Source organism: Ochotona curzoniae, unplaced genomic scaffold (assembly GCF_017591425.1).
Source record: "Ochotona curzoniae isolate NIBS_2020 unplaced genomic scaffold, NIBS_Ocur_1.0 contig_64, whole genome shotgun sequence".
Taxonomy (NCBI): Eukaryota; Metazoa; Chordata; class Mammalia; order Lagomorpha; family Ochotonidae; genus Ochotona; species Ochotona curzoniae.
The window spans coordinates 2,704,523-2,718,056 of record NW_024466502.1 but is presented as its reverse complement, the minus strand read 5'-3'; positions in this window follow the sequence as shown (position 1 = coordinate 2,718,056).

The following is a 13,534-nucleotide window of genomic DNA, read 5'->3' as shown; positions in this document are numbered from 1 at the left end:
TGGAATATTCAGGTCGTAGAAATGAACAGCTTCAATCACACATTAATGCTGAAACACTAAACCCTGGATGTCAGCCACAGCCGCAGAGACAAAGCATGGGGTCTTCATCGTCCGGCTCCCAAATACCTGTTTTTGAAAAACTTCCTTTAATCTACCAACCAAATGGGTATAAAAATATTATAACTTCTGAATATTTTATGTAACTGAAATGAAATGTATAAGCATCCTTATGTGATTTTCCCTTTCGGAATAGCCATTTGTTTAAATTTAGTGTTCATGAGCATACGTGTCTATAAATGCCGGTTTACACCTTGCCCATTCTCCGAGTTCCTCTTTAGTGCGTGTAGGATTCCGTTACATCACAGAACGTCAGCCTGCGACCATACCACACGCAGCAGATTTTTTTTTCAAGTGTGGACAGTGTTCGTTTTCTTAATTTCATTTGAATTTGAACTCACTATTAATTCACATTCATTTGACAGAAGCAATGCACAGAAGTCCCATAAACCCTTTACCTGATTTCCCCAATAGGAGCATCTAGAAAAATAATTGCAAAGTAACACCAAGATACATGGATTTTTAAGATTTTGTTCTTTTATAACCATTTCCAAGTATTACTCGGAACTACCCATTCGATAAACCTTGTTAAACCTTTGCAACTATGAATCATTTCTCAGTTTCCACTGTGTTGTAGAATGTTCCACATGCAGTGAGATCAGAGTCGTCAGTTGTAGCTCAGCAGGGTGAGCTCAGTTCACAGCGGTACATGACCTGCAGCAGAACACACTGGAGGAGGGCGACCAGGAAGATCCAAACACAGAACGGAGACCACAGAGTGCAACATTATTGCCTGGGTTGATCATTTTACACAGGATATGCGGGTTCAAATATTGTACTCTTCCCCTACAAAACTTACAAAGATTACATGTTATTAAAAAAATAGTGTTTAAATCCAAGAAAAAGGTGTCATATAAGCAAAGTGACGCAGTTTGCTTTTGTCACAGTATCACAGTGTGAATGTCCACCAGAGTTCTTGGGAGTTCCAGGAGCCCCTTTGTTTCTGAGTGGTACTCTATGGAGTATGCAGCATAGTTCCACCATCCACCCACTGGAAGCTAGCTGAGCTCTTCCCATGTTAGGCTAACATAATTAAAGCTATGAATGTGTGTGTGCAGGTTGGTTGCTGTGTGTGTGTGTGTGTGTGTGTGTGTGTGTGTGTGTGTGTGTGTGTGTGTGAAGCTGTGAGCACACGGTTCCTCTGCCCTAGGCGCATGCCCAGATGTGTGTGGGTTAGACGGTAATGTATAGTTCACGTTATTGAAGAACCTGTCTGGAGACTGTGCTGTGGTACAGCACTTAATCCACAGGATCGTGCTCTTGTTGGACGGCAACTGGCGACTCAAGTACTTTTGCTTTTCCTATCTTAACTCATTAAGTAGATGTGTAGTACAATGTTAAATAGAAGGGATATAGCAGAGTTTGATTGTTTCTTTTTTTTAAGCATTTCAGAATTTTACCTGTAATTTACTAAAAAAAAATGAGTATTTTGTAATTTCTTCCTCAATTGAAGGAGTGCATTGTTTTTAATCCATGAATGATTATCATATGCTAGAATTTTTACATAAGGTTCTAGTTTGGATTCAGAACCAGAGAATCCATACAGAATAAAGTGCAGTTCAAAACAAGCTTTATTGGGAGAGCTCCCAGGCAAGGTTCACCGGTCCATCATAGGCAGCAGGACAGGCAAGTTCTGCCAGGAGGCTTTGGGGAAGAGATAGCAGAACGATAGGAGGTGGGAGGAGAGAAAGAGAGAGAGAGAGAGAGAGAGAGAGAGAGAGAGAGAGAGAGAGAGAGAGCCTGGGACCACTTGCACACGGCATCGTGGCCCACGAGGCACATGCCCCTAGGGTGCACAGCACTGGACTTTCACACATTTTTGTGTGGGGGACGGAGTGGGAGGCAGCTCCTCAGTTGCACATGCGTGTGACCTGTCGTCATGGCAGGTTTGATCTGTGCAAGCTCGGCGTTTGAAACATTCCTGTTTGACCTTGGCCAAGACAGCACTGGGGCTGGTGAAGCTCTCTCCTGTGGTTTGTGGCCAGAGGGAGGCAGGAAGGAGAGACAGCACCGGACTCACCAGCTGCTTGGTGGTCCAGGTTACCAGGTGCTCCTGCTTGTGTGCGTTTCCTTGTCCTCTGATGCACTCAGCTCCTCCAGGAGCTGCTTCTGCTCATCCTACAGCCTCATCGATTGCATTTCCGACATTTACAGAAGTGACACATCAGTTAATAGACTACCATGTATTTTAATGTTATTCCAATTCTATAGTTCATGAATTCACCTTGATATAATCTGAATCTAAATCTGAATTCAAATTGCCATTGTTTTGTTTAGTGTTTACTTATGTGTGTTTGATTAGCCTACATTTTGTCTCTATTTTGTAATTTGTCAGGTTTTAATATAAGGCAACATACTGAGATTGGATGTTTCTTCTTTCCATATATTTTGGATATATTTATACATGACTAGACACAAGCTTTCAATCCATGTTTGGGAGAATTTGGCTATGTAGTCTTTCTAGTATTGTTCCCTCATTTGTGGAAAGATTTCCAGAAGTCTGTAGTCCTACTCTTGTGTATTTTTCCAATGTTATTTTTCATTTTTTAAAATATACTTGAAAGGTATAGTGAGAGAAAGAAGAGAGAAAAGAGAGATTAGAGAAAGAGAGATTACAGAGAGGTAGAGAGAAGGAGATCTTCAATCTGCTGGTTCACTCCCCAGTTCCTTACAATAGCTAAAGACAAGAACCTTGGCGCTCCATCTGGGTCTCCTACGTGGGTGGGAGACAGGGACCCATGGAGTTGAGCCATTTGGGTGCTGCCTCTCAGTGCTCGTGGTCCCCAGGACTTGAACCTGCATGCAGGATCCTTTTCAGTGAAGGATGGAAGGAGGGGAGCCGGTGTCAGAGCCCTGGTGTCACAGCCCCAGAGAGGATGAAGAGGCTATGCCACCGGCACAGAGATGAAGGAAGGAACCAAAAGCCCAGGGACATGGGGGCCCCTAGAAGCTGGCAAAGGAAGGAAAAATCTCCCTCCTTGAGCCTCCAGAAAGCATGCAGATGGCTTCATTTTGGCTAAAGAAATACACTTTAGAGTTTAAGCCTCCAGAACACTAAGATAATAAATTTACATTGCCTGAAGTTACTAAGTGGCTTTTTTTTTTAAATAGAAACAGTCATACAGAAACAATAGAAGTTCACACAGTGTTTTTTTTAATCAATTCTAGAATATCAACTATTTTCTCAAAATTCTGAACACAGAATGGTAATTACTAGAGGCTGGGAGAAAATAAAAATAGAGGTAGCTGGGTGTGACTCATTGAGATAATGCATTAGTCATAGGGGAAGATGGTATGTGGTGGATGAGAACTCGATTGTACAAACTCAGAAGTTTCTGTTGTTGAACTGTAAAACAATGCTGAAGTTAAAAGTTAATTCAGAAAGTTTTTCCAGCTCATTCTCTCCATACCATATTCTTAAAATTGGTTCAACACACACATGCCTTTGTCCTGCATTGCACAAAATATTTCTTTGACATTTTGTGTCTAGTCTAAAGTCTATAGTTTATTTGACATAGTTTTACTAATTTTATGCTAATCAAATAATTTATACTAATATACAAAAATATTTCCTCAGTTTTAACTTCATTTTTGCATGTCTATTTTCCAAGAGTTCTGCCTCTCTTCCCTTCTGTCTTTTCTCTTCTAGATGTTGCTGGTCATTCCCATCAACTAATCCTCTCTTTTTTTGTAATGTTGCTGACAATTTTATCTTTTTATTTCTTCAATGTGATAATAAAATGTAATACATTTAAGTCAAATGTTAATTGTTAACATAGTTTTGAAAGTCTGAGGACATATTGTGATAACAGGATTTTATAAGTGCTGCACTCTTATTTTCTTGCATTTATTGAAACCTTTTGATCCTTGGAACCTTAACTGTGGCAATGCTGAGAGATCTGCACTTGGGTTCAGTTATACCCAACAGAAATCGTACTTACCTATCTTCAATAACTGTGAGAACAAATCAAGACTGGAATGCTTGGTGTTTCAGACTGGATTTTTCATTTTTCTTGGCGGAGCAGTCCACAGATTCTTCTCTTTTGACTCAGAATCCAAAGTCACATGACGCTGGGTATGGCTGGACTACTGAGATATCTTTGCTCCGTGATAAGTGAATGAAAAGGAAGGTGTCACTGCCTGCAGAGTTAGGCGGCTGGGTAAGAGGCGAGCCCATGCACAGGAGAGGAAGAATATGGTGACTGTTAAAGGAAAGCGATTCTGTGCAATGGAACAAGGAAACAAGTTCTGAAAGTAAGGCCAGCCTCTTCTCGGCCCCCTTGCCCCGAGGAGTCCTTGCATCAGAAATTTCCTGATGTCGTTAACGCTGCATGAGGAAGTTACCATGATTGGATTGAATGAGTTCTTCACTTCTCCAGTAGATGAGGACCTCCATGGCCAATATTGTCTAGAGCGGATTGACTAAGGCAATTCCAAAACCAAAACTCACTCATGCAGAGAAATCAGGGACCCATACTCATGTCCCTAGAAAGCCTGGTCTGAATGGACATTTGTCTCTCAATCCTTTCCTTAGATGCCACCGGTCTCTCGGGGGTAGGAATTGCCTTCTCTGTGTGTCTTCCAAAAGCTATGTTCAAATTGCCCTCTCATCTATCATTCACAAGCCACAGACTGTGTCATCAAGCGAACAAGTTTTCAGGGTTCCCATCAATAATAATAAGGGGGATGTGCTGCTGTCATTGGTGTGGCCACCTTGTTGCTAATGGTCCCCTTACTGTGAGAGGCCCTGATCAGGCTGCCTTCTCTCACCCTGGACCTTTTCCCGCAGATTTTGCATTCCACTTAACCTTACTGTGACAAAGGTTTGGGCCCTGGTAGTAGAAGATACTGACTGAACTGGTCTATTTCCTTTCCCTAAGCCATACTTCTATTTTGTTCAGCAACTCAGAAGATTTATTTTCTTAGTTGCAGTTGAAAAAGATGTTCCCAAACGTGTGACTAACCATTTGATTGTTCTACATAGGAGGGTTTTCTGGAACTCCACTCTCTATCATGTCAGGAAAAGCTCCCAAGCATATCTGCTTCAAACCAAAGTTGAAACACACAAATCCTTCTCTTTTAATGGGGGAAGCCAGCAAAAGTGACTGGATGCCATGCCATCTGTGTCTAGCCATTCTCTCCCTAGATCCAAGCTAATCACTTTTGGGTTAAAATGATTGGAAGACTGGGATACATTCCAAAATTCTTTGTGTGTGGAGGAAAGTGCTAGAGCATAGATGAACCAAGGGCCGCCGTCTAATGTGGGCACTGAGTACAGGGATTCTGTAGTCCTCTTCTTTCTTGTTTTTGAAATAAATTTTACATATCCATGTTAACTGGTTACAAAAAAAAATATTGCCTCTGAACTTTTGGTACAAATCAAAGCATCAAAATATACAAAATTTGCCCCTTTGAATTTGATAAATTGAATGAATCATTTTTAGTTATGTTTATTATCTGATGACACACAGGTTAAGGTGCCTAACACTATTATGAAACTAAAGAATATTCTCAACTGTTAAAAACAATAAAATTTATCTGCAAGTTAGAAAGTTGCTTAATTATAAAGCACATATGAAAAGAAAAATATATGTGGCCATACACTCAGAAAGGAGAGGTGCCTGATACAGCAGGTCACCAGCTGTTGGACAAAGGTGTGTAGTGGTTCCTGGGACGGGAGTGCCCCCCAGCAGAGCCCAGTGATTAGTTCTCAGCTGCTTTATTCCTTGGGCACACACCAGATTGCAAAGAAGTAGAGTTCATTGGAAAATATCATACCATCTCATACAGCTTTAATTTACAATGTTGTTCTTTACTAAGAACACACAAATGTTTTGTCTGATGTTTAGACTTGGAGAATAGGATTTTTTTTTATCCTAAAGCAAACAGAAAACAAAGCAAAAGTAGTTACAGCTCCTGTGTTTCCTTTGGCACAGTTGATACGTCTTTATAAAGCTACCATGTCTAAATCACTCATCCCTTTACCCCTTTGTGGGGTCAAAAACAGCCTCACATCATGAAGGGCTACACACAAAGGCTAAAGAGGGTGCTTGTTTAACCAGTCTTGGGAGCTGACTTCTAAAGTCGACGCTGCTCATTAGCTGCTTCCTGTTGGTGGTAAGAAAGCTCCAGGTCAGTTTCCTCACTGCCTTGTCCAGGCTGCATACTTCAGTTCTGGGGCACCTCCCCATTCTGTGTCTGTTCAAACAGCACAGTATCTGTCCCTCCCATTAATCACCTACCCCGTTACTTGAGTCCAACTTGAGTACTTACCATGTGGGGGTCCATGTGGAAAGATGGACCCTACTGTATCTTTGCCTGTCCGTGTTGTCCACCTTGTGTGCTTTCAGGGGGTTGCTCCTGTGTTGGCATGTTTTCCAAATATGATTTGTCTCATGTTCCTCACTTCAGAGGAATCCTCTACCTAGAGCTCTTAGAGATGGAGTTCCACATTGTCCTCACCTGTTGAACGCATTTCTCAACTCTGAGCATCAGGAAATGAGCCTGTCTCTACCCCACCCAACTCAACTCAACATCACCAACATATTTCCATGGCCTTCAGCTCTCCTTACTCTCTGGCCATGCCACGTTCCTCCTTCTGCACTGTCATGGCAGCAGAACCATCTTCTCTACCCACCTGAAAAAGTGTAAGGGCCTGTATCACAAGACCAGCTTGTGTGTGCTGATGGAAAACAGGGAAAGCAAGTGTGTGCTCACACACTAGCGACTTGCACAGCAACGAATGCTGCTGCAGATCCTTTCTTGCACAGCACAGGAATTTGTTTTCCTCCTGTAATATTCCTGAACGTTTGTGCAGGCTGATGAACTGCCTGGGGTGACTGGGCTTAATAGCATGCATTAGGACGCTTCCTAAAAACTCACTGATACATGTCAATGCATCCGGATGATATTTAGAAAGTCCACAGTCACAGGGAAGGGAAAACTAAAGTGGAAGAAAGTGATGCAGAGCAAGATACACACCAAAACATGGAGACATTTCATAACGCCAAAGATGCAGGGGTGCCACGGGGCTTGTAAAACACACTTTACCAAAGGCCGATTCTCACATTATTACCTGGCAGATGGGGAGGGCGTCTGCTTTCAGCCTGAGAGTGTAGACCCTCCTTCTGAGGCTCCGAATCAGCACACGATTCTGCCATGTGGCAGCAGTGAATCTAATCAGAGGGAAGCTCAGGCCTTCAGAAGCATGTGCCCAGACTGGTGTTCCCATTGTGCCCTTCCTAAAGGTGTCTCATGTCCTATGAAAGCACAGCTTTGACAGGGCACTAAAGCACAAAGGCCCTGTGGATCCTGACAATAGAACCATATGTGAAACCCCTGACAAATTCTTTCATTCTGAAGATGTCATCAATCAGTTCACAGGTAGCATACCAATGTACAGAAGGAAAGATTTTAGATAGTTCTGTATAACTCCCAATGCCATGAGTTCATTTGTAACAGATATATTTTACCTTTGTTGGAAAGGCAGAGTTTTAGTGAGCAGGATAGACAGAGAGAGAAGGATCTTCCATCCATTGGTTCACTCTCCAAATGGCTGCAGTGGCCAGAACTGAACCCTTCAAAGTTCAGAGACAGGGGCCTCTTCTAGGTCTCCCACATGGGTCACAGTCCCAAGGATTTGAACCAATATTTGCTGCTTTCTCAGGTCATAAGCAGGAGCTGGGTCAAAAGTGGAGCAGTCAGCAAACAAACGAGCCTGCATGTGGGATACTGGCACCACAGACAGAGGCATAGCATGATGTTGATAACAAGAGTACATCTTTGATACCATGTGTCTTTTGGACACCCCCTCAATGTTTTTCAATCATCTAGTACTAGACTAGCCAACACAGTGGCTATTGAACACCATAAACATGGCCAAGCCAGGGAGTGCTGCAAGTGTGGTTCCCAAAGACTTAGTGTGGAAGATTGCTAGAATAACTCAACCACTTTTATATTAGCTCTTTTGACAAGCTAATATTTAGGAAACTTTGAATTCAGAAAATGTTATTACAATTAACTTCACCTGTTCTTTGAACTTTTTAAATGAGGATTTTGCAAAGCTTAAAATTACAATTGTGGCTCTCACAATTTGCATTATCTTGCTACTAGAATCATTCTAGAATCATTTAAATATTGTTTAAATCCTAATCATGTTACTTGAATAAGGTTATGCTTTTCTGGGATGTGCTGAGTAATCCCTTATGTAAACAAGAAAAAGCAGAACTGACATCTAAATAAAGCAATTAAGTAATGTGCTGCAAGTAAAAGCTTATTTGGGCGTTTAGAAAATGAAATTTGAATCAAACTTTTGATTAGAGGAAATCTGGATAATTTAAATGGCCCCTGAGTTTAGAAGATGTGAATTTTCTTTCAGTTTTTAATGCTTTTACCCATCTACCTGGATGAATGTCAGAATACACGAGCTCACAAATGAACAGCACTGTGTCTTTCTAACTTCTTGCAATCCCTTCCCCCACCTGCTCATGTCCAGCTTCATGTCTACAGCCTGGTAACGAAGTAGCAGTCCAACATGGAGGTCTCACACTCTCTACGCTCCACTTATTTATACATAAATTGGCACATACAACTGTCGGAATACAGCCCGTAGGAAAGCTGGGACGGTGGGGGCCTGTGGGACCCTGTTGAGAAGAGGCTCCAGGAAAGTGGCACTGGAAGGCCTCTCTGCACAGTGTGCTCTCGCCCAGTGAGTCCCGGGATGTGCTCTCATGCTCTCCCTGAAGACAGGAGACATCTGTGCTCTGTCTAGTCAATCAAGGACGGAAAGTATCTATTCCCTGTCACAATAACCTTTTGACTAGGTCGCCTTGTTAGCTTCTTTGTTATCTCTGTGTTCTTAGACATGATCTAACTCTGAGTTATGTCTGAACCATTGTTTCATGAAATGTATAAAAACTGAAACCCTGGAAATAAACTTTGTCAGTTGCCAAAAGAGACCACTGTGCCCCCGTTTCTTCAGGTCGCGTCTGCTCCCCAGGAACCCGCAAGGTGAACTTGCACACAGCTATGAATATATATGAATATTTGAGCATACGGTTGAATAAAAGCATACAGTCGTCATTTGCTTTACCAAAAACAGAATTTGTATCGTGCATAGTTCTCTGTATGCTTTCATTTCTATTCCTTGTCAGCATCACTACCAGTCAGCGCACAACATTGCAAATCACGGGTTCTGCCACACACACTCGGGCAGCACAGGCAAGCATTTTCTTGCTGAAGAACAATGGAGTTTTTCCTTTTTCCTTTCCTTTTATTTTTGTTCTGTTACATTTTCTTTCTTTGTAATTTCCCTTCCATCCCCACCTCCCTCTGGGTGTTACAAATGAGCGTTTTCTACACATCCTTATCAAATCTCACTTTGTACTTGGAATCTTTCTAGGAGAGAGATTCTAAACAATAGTTATCAGTCAGAATGCATGTACATGTTATAAAATATGCTATTAAATAAAGATTGCTGTGTTGTTTCTACAAAATGATGTGACACCTCTGGGTAAGAGTGAGGGCACATTGGCCCCAGATAGAGAAAACTCAGTCTTGTCAAGTTTTGCACTGCAGCGATCTGTTACTGTCCCCCATCTGTTACTGCTGGGATATTTCTGTAAGTTTCCCTGATTGTTAAATATCCTTGACATGTATTAACTGGGACTCAGAACATCACTTCCTGTAATTTTATCTTTAGTTTGTTTTAATGTCCAAGTATCTTTACCAGTCAACCGAGTTGACAGAGTAAAATTCTATCATTATCCAGAAATCTGTGTTTACCCCTTATGCTTTCATTCGCAAAGAGCACTTTTCACATTATAGAAATTAACTCCTTCTGGGTGCGCAGCAATTAATACACCTCTGAGGGGCCTGGAGCCCACCTAGGCATGCCTGAGTCTGTCAAGATCCTAGGGTCCCCGCCACCCACACAGAAGACCTAGATGAGCCAATGTCCTTGACCTTCAGCCCAGCACACCCCCATTTGTCAGAGGCATTCAACGTGGGAACAGCGGCTAGATATTTTTCTCTCCCTGCTTTCAATCAACCAACTGATGAACTAATCAATCAACAGAATAAATACAACTTAATCTTCAAGAAAAAAAACCACTAGAATTTTGTCATTATTACCTTTTTATATTTAGTGTTTATTTATATTTTACTTTGTGGCGAGTTGTATTAGTGTCTAATTTGATGCATGGGTGTCATTCTTATATATATTTTTTCTGAATAAACATTGACATCACACTTTCATACTCTTAGTAAGCAGACTGGGAAGAAAGAATCTTAAATAATGCTTGATTTTTATTTAAACAGAGGATTTAAATAACTGTTGTGGGGACGGCATGTTGGCATTCCAGCCTAATCACGTGCCTGTGGCTCCAGATTCCCACCCATATGGGCGCCAGTTCTAGTCCTGGCCACTCCTCTTCCCATCCAGCTCCCTGCTTGTGGCCTGGGAAGGCAGTCGATGATTGCCCAAAGCCTTGGGACCCTGCACCTGTGCAGGGGACCCAGAAGTTCCTGCTCCCAGCTTTGTACTGGCCCAGCTGTGGCCATGACGTCCAGGCAGGGAGTGAACCAGCACACTGAATATCTCTTGGTCTATCTCTTTAACCCTCTCTCTCTGAATTGTGACCTTCAAGCAAAATTTTGAAAGACCTTTTAAAAATAACTGTTGTTGTATATTCTATTTGTAGAGTTTCACTGGTATAACCATTCCTTTTTGTTGCCTTTGAGTCTGTGGATTTGACATTTCTCTCTCCTTTCATTGTTGTTACAAAACAATTTGTATTTATGATATAAATGTTTGCTTATTGAGGAAAATTCAGAAATATAAAAACAAGTTAAAATTTGTAAACTAAAGGTGAGCATTGCGGTGTAGCGGGCTAAGCCATTGGCATCCTCTACAGACACTAAGTTCCAGATATTCCACGTTTATTATAGCTCCCTGCTAATGTGCCTGAAAACACAATGGAAAACAAAGCAATTGCCTGGTGCCCTGCACTCATGTAGAAGACCAGGTGAAGTTCCTGACTTCTGGTTTTGCGCTGGGCCAGTGCAGCTAGTGCAGCCATTCGGGTAGTACACTGGTAGATCTAAGTTTGTCTCTACTTCTCTGTTTGTAACCATGCCTTTCAAATAAATCAGTAAACATTAAAATTAGAAATTCAAAAACACAGCGAAATAAAACATTAGTTTAATATTAATTATTGAAAATTACACAGCTTAAAATATTTTGAAAATGTTTAGCAAAATGCTACATAACACATGTGATTGGTAACATAGCTTTGTTTTGCTGCACTGCATTTTATGCAATGACAAGGCAGAACTGTCAGATCACCATTAGTTGGTGCTTTCAGCCACAGGTGATAAATTAGAATCTTCCTGTAACAGCAAAATGTGACTGCAATTCATTAATCCTAGTGTTTGGCATCCTAGGACAATGCAAATCACCACCAAAGCTAGGAAATGTGCCATTTACCTGAGACACTGACTACTTCTAAATTTGCTCTATAAATTCACTATTAAAATTATTATTAAGATCTTGAGGGAACACCTTCAAGGTATAGTAGGTTTAGTCTCCATCTGTAGTGAAAGTTCATGTCCAGGATGCTCCACTTGTTATCAAACTTCCTGGCTATAGCTTGGGAAAGCAATGGAGGATGGCCTAAGACCGTGGGTCATTTGCTTGTTCATTCCCTAGATGGTCACAACAGCTAGGGCTGGGTCAGGCTGAAGCCAGAAGCCAGGAGCTTCATCTGATTCTTCTCCATGGGCTCCGGGGTCTAAACACTTGGGTCATTCTCTGCCACTTGTTCCCAGGCCACCAACAAGGAACTGGATCACAAGTGGGGCAGCCAGAGCAAAAACTAGTGCCCCTAAAGGATGTGGCAGAACAGGCAAATTTACCTGCTGTACTATAACATTGGCCCCTATTAAAATTATTTAAAACTGTTAGAATAAAATGTAATCTCTAAAAGTGTGTATGTTTGAGCCAAGGTTGATGTATTTAAACTTAACGGTGATCTGCTCACATAGATTCTTCCAAAACCCCTATCCTTGTAGTGCTGTTTCAAGATTTGTGGATTTCTGTTCTTGAAGTAGAAAGCCCAAGTTACACAAGCTTCAGGTCTCATAAAACCTGAATCCACCTGCTACATCAGTTAAGCATTTGTTATGGCAAGCTTCAGATCCGAGACGAGTGCTACCTTATACGCAGGAGGGTGCTAGTCTTTGCAGAAGCATGTTGCATAAAGCATCATGAGATGGATGTAATTAATCTTTGCAGAAGATTCCCATATAAAAGCAATACTTCCTTTTAAGGTAGCACTTGCTTTTCTCATCTATTCGCTTCCTCATACTTCCTATTTCCCTAGGGAAGAGGGCTGTTAGGAAGCAGGTTGGGTCAGTGTTCAGCTTAGATTGAATTCGCAGCTTTTGGCTCTCTTCCTCTCCTGCTTTCTCTTGCCAACCCCTTGGCTGTTGAGATTGTTCAGGATGTCAACCAGCAGAAGACAGCTCTGTCTCCCCTCTGTCGTCTCTCAAATATGTTTAGATAAATGAGCAACAGGTAAATTTAGAATGGTATGTTCATCATGGATATCTACGAGAAACACAGTGCAACTGGCTGGTCTTATCATTCCCTCCATTAAATGATTAGCCTCAGTCGAGGAATCACAAAATACTATTTTCTACTTTTATTGTACCTATAAAATTGATTTAGATTTTGCATTTGATATTTTTCTTTACTTAGCAATCCTTGTATGCCCTTATCAATTTTTCTTTCTAACTAACCTAGATCCATCCTTGGGAATGAAAAAGTTGTCATGTTACACTATCTGTAATATACAGCTGCTTTCCTATCCATTATGAGAAGAGTTTTAAAGATAACAAGAAATTAAAATCAACTATGGTAACTAGGAATGGGTGTTATACACATTGCTTTATGTATTTAGCAAGAACTAAGCAAAACACTGTAATACTTATGATCTTGAGCCTTAAATTTAAATTTAGATTATGGTAAAAATTCCAGGTGTCTTGGGAACATAAAAGCTGATCCAGGACAAGTTAACTTGAGCAACTTCCCCAACTTCAGAGTGTATGTGTTTCTGTGCTTTTGTTTCTGTGCAATTAGAGCTTGCTGTGTAGATAATCTTAAAACTCAAGGAAGCCTTGGAAGCGAATTTGCTACTCCCTGACAGGGTGAGCCCTGGGGATATTCACCGGTCTTACACTCTTGAGTTTCTACTCGCATTTTGGAGTGGAGGAAATGAAAGCTGGGATAGCATTTGCCATTTCCATGGGGAGATTCATTCATACTCTGAAGATGTAAGGCAGATGCCTTCAAAACACACGCTCAGAAGAGGAGGGTGAGAGGTTTACCTAATTACCTGCAACTAGTACGAGAACTTCG